The sequence below is a fragment of the Ascidiella aspersa genome, chromosome 6 (assembly GCF_963924565.1).
Source record: "Ascidiella aspersa chromosome 6, kaAscAspe10.2, whole genome shotgun sequence".
In the NCBI taxonomy this organism is placed as follows: Eukaryota; Metazoa; Chordata; class Ascidiacea; order Phlebobranchia; family Ascidiidae; genus Ascidiella; species Ascidiella aspersa.
The window spans coordinates 4,012,331-4,022,118 of NC_139452.1; positions in this window are offsets into that span (position 1 = coordinate 4,012,331).

The window sequence follows — 9,788 nt, forward strand, 5'->3', positions numbered from 1 at the left end:
TCTAGCTATAGATTTTCAAGTATAGATCAAATTAATTTAGCAAAAAATAAAATGCAACTCATGGCGCGGGACTAAAACATTTATACACACGTTTTTCGAGCTCAGTTGGCGAAGCAACGGTCCTGGTTGGGGCGAGTTGTGAGTTCAAATCCTACCACAATAGTTGTTTTTCTAGTCTGGCCTGACTCCCTTGAACTAAAATCGAGATCAGACTGATTGATTTCAGTAAGCCTTTCCGAAGGCATTCGGTCTTAAAGCAATGAATATATTGCGATAAAGTATGAAGCCTGAGCGTAACAAATGAAAAGCTTACATGTAACACAAGTTGAAAACGCTTACTGTAGTTTAAAGTTATGTCTATTCGGCTGTTTAAAAACGTAACTTTAACTCAATATTGGCCCAACTTGCTTATTCGCTTGACCTCCACACGACATTTTCCAATCTATTAAAAATGTTAAAAGTTGGCAATTAAATGTATGCAATGACATTTTTGTTCCACAGTTTTGCCTGATTTGTTATTTTTAATTAAACAAATACAGCTAGTACTGAATACAATGTATAGATTCCCAGTTTATAGGTTACATTTTACACTCACATAGCCACTATCTTCCAACCCCTTTACGAAACCAAGTAATTCAAACACATTATTAAAATCCGAACCAATTTTGATTTAAATTGCGGTTAACGTTAATGCCGTGTTGTGAGTCAAGTGCGTGCATAGCCGTCAAAAAAGCTCCATCGATTGGTTAATTTTGAAAAGCGTGTCCGTCTACCGTCCAACACAACCCCCAAGCGACCGTAAACAAATTGCAACGGTCGTTCGTACACGAACAAAAAACGAAACCAACTCAATTTGGTCGCCAGGACAGGGTACATTGACCGTTTTAATCGAATCTTTTCACGCGCTTGAGCCAGTAGTTTTTAAACTTTTTGAATAATTTTTAAGTGGCGAAATTATTTGGTAGTTTTTTAGTGGTTGGCGGTTCTTTACATTTTTTGGTTCCATCGAATTGCATTTGAAGTTCACCAGTATTTATCGGCGAACGCCTTTAGTTAAAAAAATGATTAGTTAAAGTCATTTTTTTAAATAACTATTGGGGCCCGTAAGGGAAATATTTCTTCAAAAACGACCAGTGCCTAAAAAGAATGAGAAACCACTGTTTTTCAATTTTAAATACATGAAAAACGTCTTATTTCCTAGCATAAATCAAAAACAGTTTTTTTACAAAATATTACTAATTATGATTGATTAAACCCGTTTTAGCGTCATTACTAACCGCCCAATTAGATTATTTTTTAGATAATATAGGTTATTTATTAACACTCGTAAGTTAACACCTACTGTCTAGTTTATAATATTTCAAATTTAGGTTTGAACGTTGTGCCTTTATCGTGCTAAATGAATAGCGGTTTACATAGCTATCCAGTCATTTTAAGTTGCTTTTAACGGGCAAATACGTAAAGATCCATCCAGTCTTTTGCCGCCATTTACAAGCCTCGATTTCATCGATTGAGACGAAGGTTTAATCAAGACGGAGAGTGTAAGCGATTGGACAAGGGACATGCCGCCAATTCGTTTCGCTGCTCGCTTAGGGACTTAATCCAATCAACTGAAAACACGGCGTTGAAAGTTCGCTGTTCAATCGAAATAGTTTGTCGAAAACTTTGGAACGCTAAGCTGTCAATGTTTGTTGCATAACAACGTTTTTAATTTACATCTGTGTTAAGTTAAACTTAGTATCTGTAGTATAACCAAAAATGAGTTGATTTGAATTACTATTTTCTCAAAATGCTACACACCACGAGTCGAAAACTTTGGAACACTAAGCTTTCAATGTTTGTTGCATAACAACGTGTTACATCAGTGTTAAGTTCTTTATATCCAAAGTAAAAATAAGTTGATTTGAATTTTAATCAATATTTTCTCGAAACGTTACAAAGCATTACTTGTAATCAATAATGAAAAACATCTTTTTAACGGTTAATTTACATCAGTGTAAAGTTCTTAGCATCTGTACATAAGAGAATGAGTTAGTTCCAAATACTATTTTCTCAAAAAGTAACTAACTATGACTTGCACCCACACAACCAATGATGAAAAAAATCCCTAGAAAAAATGCTACATATCAATTTTTAATGGATTGAATTCATATCAATGTAATTCGTTTGTCTAAACCCAAGAAAATAAATAAAATTACTATTTTCTCAAAAAGTAACAAAATATGACTCGCAATCAACAATAATAATAAAAATACAATTAAAGTAACTTTTAAGGTATAAATTAATGCTTACTGTAGCTATTTATTTGGGTTAGGGTACGAGTTAGCGTTTGGGTTGGGGTGGGTCCATAAAATATTTCTTATCGTTTCGAGTGGCTGCAGTAAGCATTACGTCATACCTTATCCTGTCTTGAACTTAACATTTGGTCAAAGCTTTTTCCAGCTTACCAAGCTATCCATCAAAACGCATGAGAGCAAGTTGGACACACATCGCATTTCGGCCAACGATCCTAATCCTTACTCGCTTATTCTATCACAGTCATTTCTCTAAATATTTTTTTAACTTTCGTATTACAACATCCGGATAAACGCAATGCCTTAACTTCATCTCCACTGTTATACAAGGTTCCAGATAAAAAACGACTTAACTCTATGTACTTTTCACCTCAGCGGACGCCAAAGAAACAAGATAATGCTAACAGATCCTGGGTGATTCTTACGTCACAATGGCAGCATGTTTGTATTCAAATACACCGCTCAGCATTCAGTTTATCTTAGGTGTTCATCAAACTGCTCTACCGATGTCAGGCGAACCCTTTTGACAGCGCTGACTGTACAAAGAATAAGGTATGCACCAAGTTCGATTTGTGTGACGATCAAACAGCAATGTTCCGTGTCAATTGGTCTGTTTACATTTCAATGACAGGTTTTAGTGCCTAACCAGATATGATTGCGACACGGCATGTTAAAAAACAAATTAGGGAAGATCATTTGGGTTTGTAAGAGTGTCGTTTTTTTTGTAAACATGTTATATTAAAGCTCAAGTTAACAATTGAGCAGCTTTTTTACACGTAGCATGTACCAGTTCATGTGAAGCAATTTGCATTAAAATTAAAAGTTTAACTATTGAACTTATTAAAATAAATAGATTCCAAAAATAACAACAATAAACATGTTTTCATTTTTTTAAAATAACTAAAAATATGTCTCTCACTGAATTCGACCAACATAAATACCAAACCAAAGTCAAGTCGTTTGTTTAAAAACTGAAGTCCTATCCAAAGGAAGTCAACTAACTTTGTACATAAGATCAAGGTAAGTTAATTGACAACATGTCAAGTCATTAAAATACCAACACAAACGTGCAACTTTTCAACTTTTTGAGTTTTCGCTTGTTTTTTAAGACACAGGTAAGTCATTAGCGCAGCAAAAAACGCGGCCGATCGATCAGGATAAAAGTTGTTTTTCGCAATGAACGGCGTAATTCGGTCGCGGTAACAGACTAACAATCAATTAATCACAAAACTACCAAACTCATCAAGACTTTTTACAAGTATTTCTTTGTGTTGCTTGGGGTTCAATCAAGGATAAAAAAGCTCCCATGCCATATGCAGTATAAACTGGTTAACGGGTTCGAACAGGCTTTAAATTTAAAACTATGTTTCAAAAAGGATTTACAGGAGGCATACGCACTTAGATATAATTATGTGTGTGGGGACACTATGCACGGACCTGAAGTGTGGCTTAAAAAGAAATCAAAGCCAAATAGGTCGAGTAAGTCGACAACATGTTAAAAAGACGTTTCGATACGAACTTGTATCAGCATTATTTAATATGACTGAAATCTAACCCTTACTTATAAAAGGTGTAACGCAATTCTTATTATTCGGAGTAATAAAAAACGAAGCATATTAATTAATTTGAAAGCTTTGACGCAACACTATCGTCTAAAAGTTTACTCAATCAGCTAGATCGTGTAAGGTATTTAGTACGAACAGCTTTTCTTACGTCAGCCTGCAAAGCAGTGTTAGTCGAGCGTGGTAAACTTGAGTGAACCGAGCATTCAGGTAAACACGTGAAAACGCATTTGCGCTTGCTGCTAAACCGACTGATTGGCAACGACCTTTCCGTACCCGTGTACACAACAGGTGTAATGAGTTTGAAATCTATTACCGTGCCCGTGAGCCACAATATTTTTGACGTTGTTTCAACTGTACGTTGATAGAAATTACGTTGTACGCTACATTGGACTAATCAACAAACAAATGGTTACACTTATTACATTGAAAACACAATAAACATGTTTCAAAACAACTTCAATATAAAAGCTAGGTAAAAATTAAAATTTTTTTTTTAGCTTTTCAAGCCAAAAATATGATTGTGTGTGTTTAGAAATTACAATATGAGACCTTTAAACAGAGAATTTTCCGGTTAAAAATTACTGCTTTCTCAATAAAAACGACCGCCTAAAAATAAAAAAGTGTTTAAAAATTTGAACCAGTTTAGCAAACCAGTTTAGGAACAATCCGCAAAAATACCAAGCATAGGAAATGAGTTAATGGGGGTCAGCTACCACAATGTTAAAAGCCGTAATCTGCACGCACCAGATTAAACCTGAAGATAATAATAGGCAAGGGCTTGTTATCTTTAGCGGCTCTTAAACCGAGAACGCGTGTGAAAATCCTTTTCGGTGAGAGTGGAATCACGTGGCATCCAAAGTATGTCGAAGTTGGGTTTCTTACAACCCGCATTAAGCCGGCTTAAGCTGACCGGGGACGCCATAGGTTGAATTCAGCCATAGGTATTTCGATGAATAATACACTTTGTATTTAAGTTTTCTTTTATGTTTTTCTGCAGTTTTGTGTGTTTTTTTTCTTAGTATATGGCATACAGCAGTAGCCTACTTCCCAACCTTTTCACTTCGCGACCCACTTTTATTGCAAGTCTTATTGTGCGACCCACAATGAGATATGACCAAACAAATAAAGTTACATAAAACCTGCATCTTTACTACTGGCGTGCATACTGAAATGGGTAATGCGACACAACACATTTAATTGTTACGTATTTGTGATTTTGAAGTAAAAATGTTACGTAATGATAATATGATAATTTCCCAATCTAATAGAAAACTGTATTTAACCCTTACTTATTATTCAACCTTACTTGCTTGTAACATTTTTAGAGATGCTTCGCGACCCACCTGAAATGGCTTCCCGACCCAGAAAGCACTGGTACACAGTCTATCGTGTTTCAAAGAGTGGCTGAAATGGTGACCTAGAGGTCTTTCGTCACCCTGCAGCCTGCACGTTAACTTCTTCGTTTCTTTGCGTAATTTTCAAAACCATGCGAAATAAAAATAAAAAAATTTCTATCTATATCTATCAGCTACTGATTTAAAAATTTGCTCAGGAATTTTCTTGCAAAAAAACGATGTTTTTACGCCACATAAAATAACTTCAAAAAACAACACAGAGATGTTTCTTCAAAAACAACACAGGGATTTCTTGAACCGACAACCATTGCTCTGTTATTGTGGTTCACAAATTCTTAGAATTTTTACCACGCTACCACTTAACGAACGCCTACATAACATTGCTTTCGCCTCCCTAATATCGCAAGTCGTGCAAAAATGCGAGCAAAACATGCTTTACAGACAAAGCCTGTAAAAAAACAGTTAAAAAATGTACGTTTTGATAGGGAGTTTATGCTTCACGATCCGTCAGTAAAATTACTTTACAAGATTTTAAAATGTTTTCATAAACGAGTTGTGTAATAAAGCTTAACGGGCGTGTTTTAACCGTTTATTGCGCTGTAAAATGTAAATTGTCTGGGTCGCAAAAATTTACATGATCGGGCATAAATTGCTGGAAACCTTCTCCGAAGAAAGATTAACCTTGATATAAGCACTCCCTTTATTTAAGTTCTATGGTCGTATTTCAAGTGTTTCTTGGGTAATACACGCCTCACCAATACACAAGACCACAAAACGCCTACATTTTCGCGCTTGAATAACTTTTGTTAAGTTTTTCAATGCTATACTTGCTCACATCTAAGTTGTAACCAGTTAGAGCTAATTTACCAGAAAAAAACTGGACCTTATACGAAAGCCTTTAGATTTCGTAGTTCTAAACACAGAATGCGTTACAGATAATAATAATTAATTAGGTAATGTAATTGCTACCAATGTCAAAACACCTCTGATTTTTCAGCATAAATTTGTTTTTTTATCAGTTTGGTCCAAGTTTTACCAAGTTTGAGCTAATTTACCTCAACACTTCGCCAAACTTCAAAAAAATCAATGATTTTACTAGCCCTTTATGAAAAACTGTGCCTAATATCTACAAATCCCTTTGGATTTTTACAACTCTTAGCGCAAAACGTTCGGAATATGTTTAATTGGGTATCAAAATTCTACCTAGGCCACAAAAAGCTTTAATTGTTACGCATATATTCGTTTTTTACCATTTTTTACCAAACTTTAACTACCAGTAACAAGTTAAACCTTATTTATCTTAAAACCTTATCAAACTTCAAAGAAATCTCTGACTTTACCTCTTTACCAATCCGTCCTGTAAATTTTGCCTACTGTAGTTCAACGGAAGCCTTCGGTTTCTAACCTGCACAATACATGTATACGCGTCACAAAATCCACCCAGGCGTGCGCGGCAAACTGATCTTACTCACGCCGCTTTCGATAAACTGTAAAAAAACACTAGGTGACTAACTTAATGCTGACTTGCTCACGAACCGAGGGTGTGTGGAAGCTACTTCACACCGTGTCAACTCATTAAGCAACCACGAAACTCGTCTGGGTGACGGTTGCGGGCTTCACAGCGGTTCATTTCACGAGATAGTAATGGAGGTTAAGGGCCAGGGGCGTATCCAGGTGGTACCCATCCCACTAAACTATATTTGTGGCTATTTTAACTACGGAAAAGCAAAAATTTAATATCTGGATCACGTTTCTAGTGTAATGAATTTTGATAAATTTATTTTAGCCCATAGGCGTCAGTGCATATTTTTTAAAGAGCTAGACGTCATCTGATTTTAACTATTTCCATTTCCGCTTATTTTTTGACCAGTCTGTTTTTATATTTGTAAAAGGCCATCTAATATTGATTTCCGCAGGTACTAAAAATGTACTTTATATGTCCACGAATTTAAATATGGTTTGGTAATTAAAGTCTAACATAGTGACAAATATATACCCTTTCTTCTAACAATAAAGAAACACAACCTTCCGTATTTCTAAAAGGAATGGATTTAAAACAGTTTTTCCTACATAAACAGTAGATTGGACTGCTGCGAAACACTGCTTTGATGTCTATTTTCTGTTTGATCATCCCGTGAATAGCTATAAGCTTCACGGAAGCAATTTCAAAACGCGACATAATCACTTAGCCAATCGATAGAACAATACAGTGATGGAATTCGACGGCGCTCTAAAACGACTTTACGGGCAATTTAACAGCAAGCACCAAACACCCAACAAAACTTTACTTGCATTAGCATTTGAACGCCTACAGCTCGTTATGCAAATAGCGTCAGTGCGAACTGTATGTCAGTAAACAAGACAATAAACATTAAGAGCGCTAAAACTTCAGCCTGCTTACGATTGCAACATAGGGGCGTAGTATAGTCAGTCGTCGTCTGTTCAGCGCAATCCAAGTTAAGTCCAACCGTGTTTTCTTCAATTGGATTAAAATTAAAATTTTCGAATTTAAGAAAACTGCAAATTAACCCGTAGTAAGAATATCAATGCCCATACACAAGAAGTATCACTTTGAAGGTTTCGAACAGCCCTTTATAAATTTTGAACATATTTTTTGATATTGAAAATTAATAAAGAGTTATTCGAAACGTTCACAAAATACTAGCTATACTTCTGTGTGGGTTTTAATATTCTTACTACATCTTACTACAACCTCCAACCATTATGCCCCAAAATGTAAATTAACCCATAATCTAAACTGGAATTATCTGCGATAAGCGACAAACAATTTAAATCAAATCTCACTTTTTTTCGTTGGGGTGTACTCGCAAAATTCATCAGCCGTGAATTTTAGCTGTAAAATTTACCTTTTGGACTGAACTTTCGACTGATCAACTTGAAAACGCCGTTAAACAAGGAACATTTTTGGTAAAATCAGAAATGATATTCGAACTCAAATTAGAAGTAATTTACAAGTCTATCTTTAGCAGAATTTAGCTCTAATTCGTCGAATTAGACAGCTAGAAGACTTTTTAGTCCAAGTTGGTCGCAGCCCCAACAAGACAAGGCAAACTGGAAACATCCCGGGAAACAATTTACTTATATCGCAAAGGTGATCGCTTTTCGGCACCGCTTAGCGGTTTGGAGAAGGGCGTCTGGCGTTCTTCGATGCTCTAAGCTTACGTCAAGCCAAACACCCTACGTAGAGAGGTTTCCTTACGTCAGCGCCGTGGATAGATGAGCGGCAAAATCGACATACGGCGTTTACGTAAAGACGAGCTTCTTAATTCGTCCGAGTAAAATTCATATCCGAATAGCTACAATTATAATGCTAAAAACACTGTCCCAAACTGCTACTCGATCCGTTGACGAAGGTATTTCATAAATGACCATGGTATTACAAGAAAAAATCCGTACGATCTATGTACCGAAGTTTAAAACCCCGCTGTAGACCACACACATTGGCGGCTGTTTATGCGAGAACGTGACATCCTTTTTGCGATTGCGACCATTGCAATTTCCGACGCCTGCTTTACTTAACACAAAAGATACAACTTCCCAAGTATTCGAGTCTCGAGCTATCGTACAACCATCTACGTCAGTGAATTCCGCTATAGTTTGTGAATTCTCTTTATTTTGATTGCGTCTGCGTACTTGCTACTAAAAGTAAGCGCCAAAACCAAAAAAGTTGTCATTTTTCAGCCAACACATCCTTTCAAATTCATACGAGTGCATCTAAACAACTTCGGGAAACACAAGATGCCTTAGGAGAGGCTTAAATCATTAATTTCGGTAAGCTTTTACAAAGGCATCTTGTGTACTATATACATATAGGTGCCGTTATCGTTTGCCAGTACGACTGTAGAAGGGCTTGATCACAGAATACACCTTGTGTATATGTATGTTTCAGTTGCAGCTTCGGGTAAGGTAGAATTCTCATTGACTTGCGCCATTACAACACTGGCGATCGCGGTTTCTAATAAAAAAAAAAAAAAACGGTATATTTTTTTGCCTGAACTCAATACAAAAACGAAAATATTTTTTTTTTTTTAATCTTTTTTTTTAAGTACTGTTTTTCTTTATGTGTTTTATACAAGGGTCTGTCACAATTTGCCGGCTGACTGTCAAAATATAGCCAACTGTTGTAACTATACCAAACAATAAGCAGTTCAAGTAGATGAACTAGTTGGGAAGGCTTAAAATTTAATACAGGCCGCCAAAGCCAAGCTGTAAAAAAACTTGATCAAGTTGTAAAAGAAACAGAAAGTAGCTATCCTGTCCCTAAGGTCATACAGAATTCAATATACATCAAAAATGCTGTCTTACATAATTTCTAACATGTCGTCTTGTCTGACTTTGTCAACCATAGGTGGATATCACGTGCTTTTGGCGTTTAAGAAAAGTCGCTTTTTGGCCGGTAGCAAAATATATTTTCTTCTATCAAAAAAGAATTACTAGCTTTTTGGTAAGTTTGCTAGTCAGTAGCGACATTTTTACGACCTAAACCACAAAAAACTAAAATAACATCCACACGCATTGAAAAATCATCTTGCGCTTGCTTTTTTGTAATAACA